This window comes from Cynara cardunculus (genome assembly GCF_001531365.2).
Source record: "Cynara cardunculus var. scolymus isolate 2C chromosome LG 5, CcrdV1, whole genome shotgun sequence".
Taxonomy (NCBI): Eukaryota; Viridiplantae; Streptophyta; class Magnoliopsida; order Asterales; family Asteraceae; genus Cynara; species Cynara cardunculus.
In genome coordinates, this window is record NC_037532.1 from 23,003,948 (window position 1) to 23,009,749 (window position 5,802).

At 31.3% G+C, this 5,802-nt stretch overlaps 1 pseudogene; it reads right to left on the reverse strand.

Annotated features, from left to right (window-relative positions):
* Positions 1-646: 646 nt before the first annotated feature.
* LOC112513157 lies at positions 647-2,553 on the reverse strand (annotated as a pseudogene).
* Positions 2,554-5,802: the final 3,249 nt, after the last annotated feature.

The following is a 5,802-nucleotide window of genomic DNA, read 5'->3' on the forward strand; positions in this document are numbered from 1 at the left end:
GTAATTTAGCGCATTGCTAGGTTCTGATCTGATAAAAATGGTTCTAGCTGGTCAAAAGAAAATTACATGAAAGTTTTGATAATATAATTGTTGTTTAAAGATAACATGAATGATTTTGTTCATCGAACATAATTTGTTTATTTCAACAAATGCGTTGTTATGATCTTATGGTCGTTTATTATATCTATAATTTAGCTACCTCAAATAATATTTCAACAAATGCATTGTTGTGATCTTATTGTTGTTTATTATATCTATAATTTAGCTACCTCAAATAAAATAATATTTCAACAAATTAGTTGTTAGGATCTTAATAATGAATATTTCTAGCATGCAATATTCATTGATCAAAGATCAAGCTTGGTGTTGCTTATGAAAATGGAATTATTCTTGTGTTAGTAATCCAATGAGGATTAAATAATCAAACTACGTGTATATATTAGACATTATACCGCTAAGGTTCAATTTCTACGGCAGAAAATGCTTTAGCTAGAATGTTGGGATTGTTGCTCTTCAATTTTTTACAGCTACGAATGATGGGGTCTGCTTTATGATGTATGTAACAAAAGGAATGAATAGAAGCTCCGAAGATTCAAATTAGTAAGGAAACACCACATTTTTATTTCAAAACAAAGGTTACAGCAAAGCATATATCTATATGAGATCTTGAATACTTAAAAAATAAAGGATCATAGGCATATCCAACAGGTGGCTCACATGCCTAGTGACACACATATATAACAATGGGATTAGAAAATACTGAGGTAAGTTTGGCAGATGATGTATGCCACTTGATCCTTCAAACACTCAAATACAACTTCCTAGCTAGTTTTGGGCTAGATTGTAGGGCTTCAGTACCAAATGCAACTCATTCTTTCTCTGAACAGATGCTCCAAAGACCTCAACCATGTCTAAGTCTTCGCCTTTCGCACCATTTGGCAGTTCCCAATCAAAGTAGTACAACATATGAGCTAATGGAACCTCCACATTGGCTATACCGAGGACAGCAGCCGGGCACATCCTTCTGCCCGCCCCAAATGGGAGATACTCATATTCTGATCCCATAACATTGGTGGGGTTGCTTCTAAACCTCTCGGGTATGAAGCTATCAGGATTAGGCCAGTATGCAGGATCCCTATTTATTGCCCACCCATTGACTAGAAGCTTGGTCTTGACCGGTATATCATATCCCCCCAATTTGCATGGCTCCCTACATTCTCTAGGGAACAATAAGGGAAGAGGAAGGTGCATCCTCAAAGTTTCTCTCACGATTAGCTTTAAGTAGTCGAGATCCTGAAGATCTGTCTCTAGAATCCTCTCCTTTCCTTTAAGGGCTTCCCTGAGTTCAACTTGTGCTTTCTTCAGAACCTTAGGGTTCTTTATCAGTTCAGAAATTGCCCATTCTAATGTCGCTGAAGAAGTATCAGTTCCACCTCCAAACATATCCTGTATCAATTCATATTAGTTGTAAGTTTCTAGATAGAAATTTAGTTCCGAATTATTATGATTACTAGAACTATATTTCCACAATGTAGCACGATTAATCTCGATTCCAAATAAAATAACTCGAACCCTTATCCTGCTTCGTGTTAATATTATGTCCCTCTCAATTTATTAGTTAGGTACGGTTATAATTGCAAATATTGTACGGTAAAGATATACTCACTAAAGTTACAGCTTTGACATTCTTTGTTGTCAACTTGAACTCCCCGCTAGCTTGGAGCCTTAATAGCACCTCAAGAAGAGATTCTTGATGATCAGCTGTGTTCGAACGTTCTCCAGGGTGCTCTGATATGACGTCGCTAAGGATCTTATCGAGTCTCTTATGTATGCTTTCGAGCTTAGGCCTCTTCCCAGTGAGTGTATGAATTATTTTCTTGGATGGGAACACATCGGCCACATCAAACCCTCCTGTGAGCTTAAACAACTCTTTCACAATATCTATGAACTCTTCTTGATCTTTGCACCCTTTCCCGAATGCTGCTCTACAAACTATCTTAGCAATCGTGTCGAAAATCATTTGCGAAAGATTCACCGGTGAACCTGCGGACTTCCGTAGAGTTGCAACGAGATTATAACACTCGTCCTCACGGATGTAATGAAAAGATTTCACTTTCTTGACACTTAGAAGTTCCAACGTGACGATTTTTCGTAACTGCCTCCAGTAATCACCGTAGGGAGACCAAACAACATCTGTGTTTTGATATGCAACAATCTCCGTGGTTAGAACCACCGGTCTGTCGGCAAAGGCGATATCATGGGTGGTTAAGACCTCTTTAGCCCACCGTGGGTCAGAGATAACGATGGTTGAAAGCTCTCCCAGTTGTAGGTGCATCAGAGGTCCATATTTCAGAGGCTCAGAGCCAAATCTCGGAGACCGCGGTGTGGGAGTGAACCGATGAGATGATGCATGTGTCCAATTATTGGAAGTCGCCATGGTTCTGGAGGGAGGTTCTGTGTGGATTTGGAAGGGGTGAGTAACTTGTGGAGAAGGAAGAGGAAAAGGGCAAGGCCAAGGAAGGTGGTGAGAGAGAAGAGAGATTGAGTTTCCATTGATGAAGCTTGAAAATGCGTTTTGAGTTTTGGATTGGGTTTCCTAGGGTTTAAGTGGAGGTCCTTTTATAGGTGAAGATACTTAGATCCTCCAATTCTATTTTTAATCAATTTAAGAATAAACCTTTAATAAAATATTGTTGAGAATTAATTTATTATTTTTGAAATATAAAACTATCTTAATTAAATAATTAATATGTTAATTATAAATTTATTTTATAAAGTAATCCTAAATCTCATCAATCAAATTCGATTGTAGTAAATCATCCATCGAATTTTTTTTTATTAACTTGGATATCCAATTCACTATGCAAACGGACTAATCTCAAGACAACTACCTGTTTTACAACATAAAAACCGTATGAATCATGTTTATTTTAACGTTAATGTTTTACATGCTCATACGACAAGGAACAAACTTAAAACCAAAAAGATGATATTAATATATTATATTTAATATTTTTTCTCATTTCTCAAATTATATATATATATATATATATATATATATATATATATACACACTAGAAGGGTACTTACACAATGCAGCGAGATACATCTTGATTTTAATGTTTCGTTTTTATATTTTGGGTTTATTGACATTATAATTAGATGTTATGTGGTTTTGAAAAAAAAGATAATGTTTTTATTTTTGAATGAAATATAAATTTAAAGATATTATAATTTTTTTTTTAAAATAAGTCATATTAGTATCAAATGAACTATTTAAAATTTCTTATTTTTGTGTAATTTCTTTAATTCAATTTTTTTATTATAATTTAATTAAAGATTAATAACAATCTAATTTATTTTTGATTAATAATTAAGTATTCTGTTAGAACTCAATGGTTATCTTAATTATATTTTAAATTTTTTATATTTAAAATGATGTTTATTATATATTTGATTATGTTTATCTGCAGGTAGTTACATGGATTCAAACATAAAACTTTAATAAGATGTACTCATGCACATTTTACTTGTAATATTGAATTTTAAATAATATGCATCAATATACAGTATTTCATGCATAAAAAATAGTTTTTAAATTTTTTTATCAAATGCTTTATAATATAGTATAGATAATATGTAATTGTAATTTAGTATATAAAAAGTTATAATAATATATTATATTTAATACTTTTTATGACTACTGTTAAACAACGATTCATGTAGGTACATTTTTATAAAAACACGTCACACTTCATAAAAGTATGATATAAATTAGTAATTACCGACCATACTTTTTTATTCAAAAGCATACCCACAAATTTCTATACAAATTTTCACATCAACAAAAATAAATGTTGACGTCATCTTCTAGATTTTATTAATATGGTGATTATTTACAGTTCATTACATTTATCAAACATTAATTTCTTAATTAAATTTGTGCCATGCCAACATTTCGTCTACGAGTAAGTTTAGCAACTCACTTATATTCATTTTAGTGGACCAGATCCGTTGGTGACCAATCCATCGCAAAATCTAACTATCGACGAAGCTTTTTACGGTAGCTTGATTTTGTCGCTAATCTATTGTTGATTGTCTTTAGCGGCAAATTTAATTAAGATAAAAATGTTTGATAAAAGTTTTAAGTTTTGTAGTCGTCCAAGTCAATCACTGGTTACGACACTTAGGGTGCGTTTGGTACACTGGACAGGGACATGACAAAACAAAACAGAGATCCCTGTCTCATGTTTGGCATGAATTTTATGTGGAACAAACAGGAACAGAATGGAACAAAGTGAAACATGTCTGTTCCACCCCTACCCCATGGAACAGGGTGGAACAAGGTGGAACAGACTTATATTTTACCAATATAACCTCAAAATAAAACTTAATTCACTTCTAAAACATCAAATAGATATCTCTTTTACATTTTATTCATTCTTTAAATTTTATTTATTGTATTTTATGTTTCTTAAACTTTCATTTTACTGTCCTCAAAATATTATTTTTATACGGTTTCTATATCTTTTTTAATGTAATTTAATATATATTATTAATAAAAAAATAATGTAGAAAAGAGAAAAAAAATAAAAATAGAAAACCACATAAACTTTTTATTTGGTGTCATTTTAATTGTTTTGATGAAAACTTCAAATGATATATTTTGTTATAAAAAATAATTATTCTATTATAATTTAATAATTCACATAAATTGTTTTCTTGATTTTATCACCATCAAACGTATTGCATAAGGTTCACGCATGCAATTTGTTGTTTTTGATGAGTTTTGTATGTTTTCTCTTGATCAGAGTAGTAAATATTTGATTTTGATCTTACAGGATTGATTGTACATGTAATAGGTGAATTCTTTTGTTTCTGAAAACCAAGTTTTGTAAATGTGATAATACTATATGGGATCACTAGCCAAATTGTTTTCTTGATGCTTATATTTTATTTACTATTTGATATTTAATCCATTTTAATTGATTGTACGCTTGTTGGTAGTAGTTTTTTTTCTTCTTAGTATGGAATGCATATAGATATGCTTCGATAATGAATTCTTGATACTTATGTTAGTTGATTATGAAATCATGTATTTTTGCAAATATATTTTTGCAAGTAGTAGTGGTTTGATGTAAGTTATATTTTGCACACCATATTTGTTAACATTTATATTGATTATTTAATGAAAAAAACACTAAACAACTCACTGAGGGTAAATTGGTCATTTTAACCAGTTCTGTCTACTCCTGTCATGTCTTACCAAACGTTGAACAACTGTCATGTTTTGTCCCGTCCTGTCATGTCTACGTACCAAACACACCCTTAATATCTTGTTGTCAACAGAATGTGCTCGTCATTCTTTAGTTTAAATACAAGCCAGATTTATTTTAAAAGTATACTAATTTTTTTTTGTTGCTAAAATGTCCAATAAATTTACTACAATTCTTTTATGTAAAAAAATATAACGATTTGATACTATAAACCTCAATCTCTATATTCCCAAATTGACAAGTGTAATTTAAGACGGGGTTCAATGAAAAAGGTATTCTTTCTTTGTTGGATTTATATTTCAAAGGGTTTTAAGGTTTTTCTTCAAGATTACTAACTTAAAAATCTCTAACATATATTTATTATGATAAAAAACGTCTTATTTATACTATATTATAAAGCATTTGCCTAAAACTCTTAAAAACTCTTAAACTTTTAAAACTCTTAAACCCGTTCATCCCTAAATAATTTCATCTCTATCCGATTTCACCCCATAACTGAATTCGTGTAACTAACTGCAGATAAACA